Here is a 10,719-nt window from a genome sequence, read left to right as displayed (position 1 = left end):
TTAGGGTCGAGACCCGCCCCAATAGTGAACTGCTTGGTGGACTCGCCAGGCGTAAAGTCGATAACCTTGGTGTCGTCCGTTGGTTTAAACTTGAGGGGCGGCTCAGAATCGATGGTCGGCCTCTTGAGCGGCGTCATGTCCGCCGGGTCAACATTAGATTGGTGAAACTTGAGCTCCTCAGCCGCGCAAGCTGACTCGGCATAAGCCGCCTCTCCTTCTTCACATTCTTGAGCTATCTTCGTGTCGCCACTGATGGTAATAGGACCCTTAGGTCCGGGCATCTTGAGTTTGAGATAAACATAGCATGGGCGGGCTATGAATCTGGCGTACGCCGGCCGTCCAAACAACGCATGATAGGTGCTCTTGATTTTGGCCACTTCGAACAGGAGGGACTCGCTCCTGTAATTTGACTCTGTGCCAAAAGCCACGTTAAGCTTAATCCACCCAATTGGATATGCCGACTTACCGGGGATGATGCCGTGGAAGACCATGGATGATGGCATCAGGTCTTTCTCCAAGAGGTTCATCCGCCGGAAAGTGTCAAAATATAAGATGTTGATGCTACTGCCTCCGTCCATGAGGACCTTGGAGAGGGTGTATCCTCCGACTTGGGGGGCCACGACCAAAGCCAAGTCGCGAGGGTTGTCTACTCGGGGGGATGGTCTTCCCTGCTAGAGGTTATGGGTTGCTCAGACCAGTGAAGGTACCGGTGGAGCGCCGACTCAGCTATGCTGAAGGTTCTATGCTTGACCTTATGATCCCGCTTACAGGTGCTGGTGGTGAACATGTGGTACTGCCCGCTGTTCAATTGTTTGGGGTTATTCTGGAACCCGCCTCGATCTTCCTGTCGCTCGGGATCCCCTTGCAGGGGGGGGGGGGTTGGAACACTCCCGGCGGGTGGTACTGCTAGTTGTGAACTTGGTACTGGCCAGCGTTGGGCCGTGACGCGCCATGTGGTCCTCGGTTAGGAAAACCACCGAACGTGACCTCGCGTGACCCGGATGCGCCGGGTTGTCCTCTCGCTGGCCCTGTTCGCTACCTTGACCTCTCTTGAGCGCCTCGGCCCGAAATTCCTGCATCACATGGAAATCCTCCCACGATTGAGTCGCCGGTCCTTCCGCGGTGGCATGCTGCGGATAAGGCCTTTGAGCATCTCGTGATAATTGCATGGTTTGTTCCCGCTAAAGCCCCGCTTCTTGTGATGCGGGTTTCCGTTGCCTGTCTGAGTATTAGCAACAAATTCCGTAGGACCTTCCTGTTGTCTCTTCTTGCCGTGCCCACCATGGTGGTGGTTGCCCCGAACTTGCAACTGAGAATGGCCCTTGTGTAACTCGCCCTTCCTGGCAGCACTAACTTTGTCTTCGTCCTGCCCCAGGATCCTTGGTGTCGTCTGACTCCGCATACCTAGTAAGGGTATCCATTAACTCTCCCATGTCATGTTCTTTTCGCTTAAGTCGCCCTAGCTTTAGTATCAGAGGTTCGTAATGGCAGTTCTTCTCCAGGATCAACACCACCTGAGCCGCCGAGATGCCTTCCGATGAATGAATAACTTCCGCGACTCGTCGGGTCCAATGGTGGGCCGACTCATCCGGCCGCTGGACACAGTGTTGTAGGTCGACGATGGTCATCGGGCGCTTGCAAGTCCCTCTGAAATTCTTGATAAAGCGCTCCTTTACTCCGCCCAAGTGTTGATGGAGTTGGGCGGCAAGTTTTTCAACCACGCATGTGTCATCCCTTCGAGCATCATAGTGAAGTACTTAGCGCAAACCGCCTCGTTTACGTCAAGCATGTCCATCGCGATTTCGTAGCTCTCGATCCATGACCCTGGTTCGAGATCCGGCGAGTAATTGGGGACCTTCTGGGGGCCTTTGAAGTCCTTCGTCATTCGCTCGTTGCGCAAAACCGGTGCAAGACACGATACCCCGATGTGCTTGCCCCTCGCGTCCAGGGGCGCGGGAGGTGATGGCATGTAAGCCGGGTAAACCTGACCCGTCGCGGTTGTTGGCTCTACTTGGCGCGTGGCTCGCGCTGCATCCACGTTATCTTGGGCTCGCGTGTCGGGCATCCCGACGGGGTCATGTTGAGGGAATCGCCGCGGCCCACTGGTTACTAAGGGCAAGTCCTCATGGCGACTTCTGGTGTGACTCGCCTGAGGCGTGGAGTGCAACCGATGGAGGCTATGAGAATATTGTGCGTGCTGGACCATGGCCGTCTTTAGCATCTCGATGTTGTTTCTGACTTCTATCTCGTCCGGGGTGTTTCCGTAGATCGGAAGGGAATCCACGTGGCGGGTTGCCGCCAGCACATTGTCTACAGGATTCGGGAAGTGACCCCATGGCATCTAGAACCGAGTCGCATGGGCATCCATTGGCTGAGGCGGCGGCGGATTGGGCGGTGAAACCGCTCCTCCCCTCGGGACAGTTTGTAAAGGCCGATGTGGACCCGCCCAGGGGTGCGCGGGGTGTCGAAAAGGCGAGTTGGATATAAGTCGACCGGGATGCGCCCGTGGTACCTCCTTTGGTGAACGGCGTCAGACACGTGCTGCTGTCTCTCGAGCCACCAGCCTTCGGTGTTTAGCCGCTCCGTGTCTGCTGCGATCGCGGCCTGCTGCGTCTCCACCCTAGCAGCTTCTGCTTCCATGTCCCGCTGCGCCTTGGCCATTGCCTCCCGCAGCTTAGCTAGCTCGGTGTTGACAGAGTCCTGATTATCGGACGTGATTGTGGTTGCCATGAGGCTGGTGACCTCCGCCGCTAGCTCTACCATGGTTTGTGCTGGGGGTTTGGACGTCCCACCAGTCTCATTATTGCCGGTTGGATTTTGCTGAGGCTGCGCTGACCCCGCCATGTAGATGGCGATTTGTCGGCGGGACCACTCGAAGACCTCGGGATCCATAGCCAACGATAGCCCCCCCCCCCCCCGAGGTGCCCTTCCTGGAGAGGGTGGATTGAATCTGTCTCACCCATGGATGACTCGCCATCTGAATTGACGGGGGTGATCTCTTGGACCGCCGGCTCATCTTGGACGTCATTCCCCTGTATAAAACCGACGAAAGCGTGGAAACTCCTGGCCTGCCATGTTACTGGGAGGACGTACCTGGCCGGCTCAACGATGTCGGTGGAGGTGTCCGGCTCAGGTACGAGCGTCCCAATCATGCCGATGAAGACGTTGATCCTGCCGACGGGGATGGGGGACTCGGTAGCCTCATTCGACTGAATCGGCTTCCGGCTCCCACAGCGAGTTGTCGATGTAGTACCCCCCGCGGCGGCTCTTTGTCATGATGCCGACCGCATAGCTTTCTAACCCCGGTAGGGCTCCCTTCAAGAACTCAACTCCACCGTGCGCTAGCCCCACGGTGGGCGCGAACTGTCGTGGTTTTGTCACGGCAGATGTCCTCGTGAAAGGACTTAAAGATGGAGCCATCACACCTTGGTGGCGACTCAAAGGGGGTGAGCGAAAGCTAGACTCAGATTTACCCAGGTTCGGCCCCTCATGAGGAGGTAAAAGCCTATGTCCTGCTTTGTGTGGATTAATGGTGGTTTCGATTACAAGGAGGGCGTAACTCGCCTGACCTAGCTCTCGATCATTTCTAACTCGCGTGACCTCTCCCTGGGACTCGCCTTTATATACTGGTCGAGGCCCTAGGCTTTACAAAGTCCTGCCATGCTACTCTTTGTGGCTTTCCTTATATCTAAGTCGTCGTGTCCTCCATGATCAGGAGCTTTCTTGGTAATCCATCATCCGCACGACCTATTGAACCGCCATCCAGCTTGTGGGCCACGGGACGCGCGGTAAATGGTAAGTCGCCCCTTTGGTGACCCGACCCACTAAGGGCGGGTTACCCACATGTAATATCCCCAACAAGATTCATTTTAAGTGTGGTAGTTTGTAACATCCCAAAATTATAAATTTTGGAATGTTATAACAAATAAATGATTCTGATTTTTTTGCTTGAATGATGTGTGATTGATTTTTTGAAATTGAGTGGAATTTGAAACTTTTTAAAAATTTAATGAGAGGGAATAAAATGACTTTCCCAAAATTTTATATTTTGAATCCCTATTCAATTTTTGAGTTTGAATATTTTCAAAACCCTATGATAAAAAAATCAAATGAGAGGAGGAAAATGACACTCCAAAATCACAGACAATGTCTTGATTCAAATTTTAATTATTTACAATTTATTTGAAATTCAAATTCCTTTTCATTTTAAAGTTATTGCAAAACATTATAAAAAAACTTATTTGGTCTTGAAAATATGTTCATGTTGTAGGAAATTTAATTCTGAAAATTTTGATATATAATATGCCTATATAAAATATTCTCTTAATTTCGTTTATATTTTTTTCGCTGTTTATTTTCAAAAATAAAAAAAGCACTATTCACCACAAGCACTATTGGGAAAAAATCAAGAGCGAAGTGCGCTACACAGTCACCGCGGCTCGCCGAAGGTTTTGACCCATGCGGCACCTCTCTCCCTCTTTTTTCTATTTTCCCTACAGTTCGTATATGTTTAGTGCCACATTGCCTATCTATTGACCTTTAGACCTTCCTTTTACCTATAAATATAGTTCAATAGAAGCAGCTAAAAACCATCTATTCCGGTTTAAATCTAACTTTTTGGTTTAACTAGATTTATTAAATAAAAATATTCTCTTCTCTTCGGCGGAATTTCTCGAAGTCGTCTCCTCTTTGGAATTATCTCTTATGTGCGTTCTAAAGGTATTCTCTTCGTAATTTTCTTTTATACCCCCGTAGTTTATTGTTCTTAGATTAGTATTTCTAGACTAGTTTACGGTAGAGTAACTGAATTATTAATTAGTCTTTGTATATACACATTAGTACTAGAATTCTTTTAGACAACACTTTTTCTTCTGTAAAAGACCATGTCCCTTATTTTTCAAATAGCCATAACTTTTTACTCGTTCATTCAAATTAGATGAAACCACTGCCTAGAATTTAGTCTTGACCTCACCAATCCAGTCAACCTATCAAACCAACTTTTCAAAATTTTCATATTTCGAAATTTGTTCAGATTCATATTCAAACTTCTTTTGATCATATCTTTTTTGTTCGTAACTCCGTTTTAGATGAATCCAATTGCATCGGCTTCATATTAAAGTAATCTTTTTGTTTGTATCAATTAGTCTTATCTTTCCAACATATAATTTCGGTCATAGTCATTACTCCACTAGTCGACAGTAGTGTTGCCCCACCGCGTTCTAACTAGATTCAATGCCATATTGAATTACGTATATCTTTTGATCCGTTATTTGAAATCTAGTAATTCTTTTCTCTACATGTTCATATTGACCTTCCATTTGCAGTAACTTCATTAGTTTCCACCTTCGAACCTTTCAAATTTGAGCGATCCAAATTTGAATTCGAACCTTCATTTGATCATACCTTGCAAATGGTAACACCTTTTCCATTGATTTATTTTGCCCTTAAACACTCGTGTTATGTACTTTCTATTCATAACAACCATGCTCCAATTCAAATACTTTTGACCTTTATGGAATTCAAATTCTATTCATACTTCAATTTGTTATAACTTGCATTGTAGTGCTCCATTTCAATTAATTCTTTTTTTTGCAACTGAATTTGTATGCCCTATGCTATTTGTTATTCATGTTGTTCTCCGCATACTTGGGATCGTCTTTCATAGTATCTATGCCTTAAGCGTATATATCAATAGTCCATCATCCATTAACTCTTTTGATCTCATTCCTGCACCTTCACTTTACAACACAATTAGAACCTTTTTTTATTAAACCTTAGTATGTTACTATTTTGCACAAAGACATGTTTTGTTCTTATTTTCTTTTGGTTATTCCTTTTGGCATGTATATTTATTGAATGCTATTCGTTTACGATAGATTGCTCGGAGTGTGACGAGTAGAATTATCAAGATTATGAGAGCGACCATCTTCATCAAGTAATACCAAGAAAGTTCAGATTGATCATTTTTTTACCTATGGTTTTACTACATTAGTTTCAACCTTCTTCACCCATTGCATGCAAGTTGGTACTTGGAAATTTTGGTTCTTAAATAGTATGATATGATTAGGCACCACTAAAGCCTTGTTAGTTTGACCGAGACGTTATTTTTGCTATCCTCCTAGTAGACGGGGTTTCGTTGAGTGTTTATCATGAGTGTTGTGAGAACTTAATAATCAAGACCGAAAGACTTCAAGACTTGCAAGACCTCAGAATGCAATATACCTCTAGGTGAAGGATGGTTCATATGGGCTCCTTGTGGAAAACCAGCGAAGGACCCGAGATGTATGCGGAAGCGCCATGATATCTTGCGGAAAGCTTCACCCAGGCACGAAGAGATGGATGGATATTTCAAGACCTGAGGCTTACCTGCACAGCCACAAGTAATTATGGGCTCTGGCGTGGTTGGACAACGTGGTGACTCTGGACGGGCGGTGCTACGAGATGTGGAAGAACGGTAGGATTGGATGGGCACCGACAGTGGCTCAGAGGAACCCGTTGAAAGACCATGTTTTGATCATCCGGTTCTCAAACACCCTAAAGTGCGAGGACTCCAACGGAGGCGATCAAATCTTGTGGGGAATGTGTGCAAAACTCTACAGAGTACTCAAAACTAATCGATTAGCCGTGTCCACGGCCATGGACAACTTGAGCCAAAGGAACCGAAACTATCAGGAATTTACAACACCATTAAATCTATTTGATGTGGGTAATATTGATAACTTGGGTATGAGAAATGGTTGGTGGAACCTTTCTCATTAACAACCAACAATATAGTAAATTTTGCTTTTATTCTCTCTCTTGTTGTAGGAAAAATTTGCTTTACGCAAAACTTAAACTACAGCCCCACCAGCCATATATGCATATAGTATAGATGATATTTTTCATCCCTCTATTTTGTGACTTGCTGGCATATTCAATATGCTGACCTACACGGCTGCAACGTCTTATGTTGTAGATACTTTCTTCGACGATTAAGAGTACAATTCAGGGTTACGGTCTGCACTCAGCCTGTCGTTGGTGTTTATTGGGACTCCACTCCCTTTGACTGTTTCCGCTGAGATTTTGAGGTATATATCAATTTTACGTTATTTACATGTGATTGCACTTTGATATATACATTGATGTACTGTGTGTGCCAGCATACTGATCCAGGGATGGAACAGAACACACAGAGGATTGACTTGTTCTCAGTCGGGTCGCTACAGGTTCCAGAGGCCCATTAGCCCCAGTTCTGGCACCGGGACTAAAGGGTCGGTACTAAAGGCCCAAACCTTTAGTCCCGGTTGGCTTACGAACCGGGCCCAAAGGAGCTCCACGTGGCCGCTGTGGGGAGCCGAGGGATGAGGAACTTTAGTCCCGGTTGGTCACACCAACCGGGACCAAATGGCATCCACGCATCAGCATCTAGCCGGAGCTAGGGTTTTTGTTTTTTTAATTGGGAGGGGGGTTGGGGGCTTTTGGAGGGTTAATTTAGTGGTTTATATTGTGTTAGCTAGATAATAGAGAGAAGTGTCCTATCTTTCTTCGTGCTTGGTCGATGCTAGCTACTATACATATAGAAAGAACTTGACGCTAGCTAATAAGAAAATGAAGGAAACATTTAAAATCCCTAACATCTTTTACAATATAACATCTTTTATAACCCCTAACATCATCTACCTAAGATCCAATCACAAATAACCCACATAGTATTCTTCGTCTTTAGATATGATGTGGTCAAGAAATAATCCCGCCAATTCCTCTTGAATTTCTCGTATGCGATCATGTGTTAGGAGTTCATCCCGCATATGCCAGATCTAATTTAAAGAAGGTGGTCAATACAGGCATATATATGAATAAAACTCAACACAATTTTTGGTAATATATAAAATAAAATTGTGAATATTATTTACGTACTTGATATTTTTTTCTCAGATAAGCCCCCCACCCCCGCTCAGAGGTCGAGAGGCGAATGGGTTCACATTGTTGGGGAACGTCGCAAGGGAAACAAAAATTTTCCTACGCGCACGAAGACCTATCATGGTGATGTCCATCTACGAGAGGGGATGAGTGATCTGCGTACCCTTGTAGATCGTACAGCAGAAGCGTTAGTGAACGCGGTTGATGTAGTGGAACGTCCTCACGTCCCTCGATCCGCCCCGCGAACAATCCCGCGATCAGTCCCACGATCTAGTACCGAACGGACGGCACCTCCGCGTTCAGCACACGTACAACTCGACGATGATCTCGGCCTTCTTGATCCAGCAAGAGAGACGGAGAGGTAGAAGAGTTCTCCGGCAGCGTGACGGCGCTCCGGAGGTTGGTGATGATCTTGTCTCAGCAGGGCTCCGCCCGAGCTCCGCAGAAACGCGATCTAGAGGAAAAACTATGGAGGTATGTGGTCGGGCAACCGTGAGAAAGTCGTCTCAAATCAGCCCTAAAACCTCCGTATATATAGGTGGGAGGGAGGGGAGGAGGCAGCCTCAAAACCTAAAGGTTTGGCCGAAATTGGAGGTGGAGGAGTCCTACTCCAATCCTACTTGGAGTAGGATTCCACCTTCCCACTTGGAAACTCTTTCCACCTTGTGTTTTTTCCTTCTCAAACCTTATGGGCCTTAGTGGGAACTTATTCCAGCCCACTAGGGGCTGGTTTATCTCTTCCCATAGCCCATGAGACCCCTTGGGGCGTGACACCCCTCCCGATGGTCCCCGGCACCCCTCCCGGCACTCCCGGTACACTACCGATGAGCCCGAAACTTTTCCGGTAATGCACGAAAACCTTCCGGTAACCAAATGAGGTCATCCAATATATCAATCTTCGTTTCCGGACCATTCCGGAAACCCTCGTGACGTCCGTGATCTCATCCGGGACTCCGAACAACATTCGGTAACCAACCATATAACTCAAATACGCATAAAACAATGTCGAACCTTAAGTGTGCAGACCCTGCGGGTTCGAGAACTATGTAGACATGACCCGAGAGACTCCTCGGTCAATATCCAATAGCGGGACCTGGATGCCCATATTGGATCCTACATATTCTACGAAGATCTTATCGTTTGAACCTCAGTGCCAAGGATTCATATAATCCCGTATGTCATTCCCTTTGTCCTTCGGTATGTTACTTGCCCGAGATTCGATCGTCAGTATCCGTATACCTATTTCAATCTCGTTTACTGGCAAGTCTCTTTACTCGTTCCATAATACAAGATCCCGCAACTTACACTAAGTTACATTGCTTGCAAGGCTTGTGTGTGATGTTGTATTACCGAGTGGGCCCCGAGATACCTCTCCGTTCACACGGAGTGACAAATCCCAGTCTTGATCCATACTAACTCAACTAACACCTTCGGAGATACCTGTAGAGCATCTTTATAATCACCCAGTTACGTTGCGACGTTTGATACACACAAAGCATTCCTCCGGTGTCAGTGAGTTATATGATCTCATGGTCATAGGAATAAATACTTGACACGCAGAAAGCAGTAGCAACAAAATGACACGATCAACATGCTACGTCTATTAGTTTGGGTCTAGTCCATCACATGATTCTCCTAATGATGTGATCCCGTTATCAAGTGACAACACTTGCCTATGGCCAGGAAACCTTGACCATCTTTGATTAACGAGCTAGTCAACTAGAGGCTTACTAGGGACAGTGTTTTGTCTATGTATCCACACAAGTATTGTGTTTCCAATCAATACAATTATAGCATGGATAATAAACGATTATCATGAACTAAGAAATATAATAATAACTAATTTATTATTGCCTCTAGGGCATATTTCCAACAGTCTCCCACTTGCACTAGAGTCAATAATCTAGTTCACATCACCATGTGATTCCAACGAATCCAACACCCATATAGTTATGGGGTCTGATCATGTCTTGCTTGTGAGAGAGGTTTTAGTCAACGGTTCTGAAACTTTCAGATCCGTGCGTTCTTTACAAATCTTTATGTCATCTTATAGATGCTGCTACTACGTGCTATTCGGAAATGCTCCAAATATCCACTCTACTATATGAATCCGTTTCACTACTCATAGTTATTCAGATTAGTGTCAAAGCTTGCATCGACGTTACCCTTTACGACGAACTCTTTAACCACCTCCATAATCGAGAAAAATTCCTTAGTCCATTTGTTACTAAGGATAAATTTTGACCGCTGCTAGTGATTCAAACATGGATCACTCTCTGTACCTCTCAACATACTTTGAGTCAAGGCACACTTCAGGTGCGGTACACAGCATGGCATACTTTAGATTCTACGGCTAAGGCATAGAAGACGACCTTCATCTATTCTCTTTATTCTGCCGTGGTCGGGTTTTGAGTCTTACTCAAATTCACACCTCACAACGCAACCAAGAACTCCTTCTTTGCTGGTCTATTTTGAACTCTTTCAAAAACTTGTCAAGGCATGCATCTTGTTGAAACTTCTATTAAGCGCTTTCGATCTATCTCCATAGATCTTTGATGCTCAACCTTCAAGTAGCATAATCCAGGTACTCCTTTGAAAACTTCTTTCAAACAACCTTGTATGCTTTACAGAAATTCTACATTACTTCTGATCCACAATATGTCAACCACATATACCTATCAGAAATTCTATAGTGCTCCCACTCACTTCTTTGGAAATACAAGTTTCTCATAAACCTTGTACACACCCAAAATCTTTGATCATCTCATCAAAGTGCTTATTCCAACTCCGAGATGCTTGCACCAGTCCATTGAAGGATCA

The sequence above is a fragment of the Hordeum vulgare genome, chromosome 4H (assembly GCF_904849725.1).
Source record: "Hordeum vulgare subsp. vulgare chromosome 4H, MorexV3_pseudomolecules_assembly, whole genome shotgun sequence".
In the NCBI taxonomy this organism is placed as follows: Eukaryota; Viridiplantae; Streptophyta; class Magnoliopsida; order Poales; family Poaceae; genus Hordeum; species Hordeum vulgare.
Note: the sequence above shows the minus strand (reverse complement) of the source record.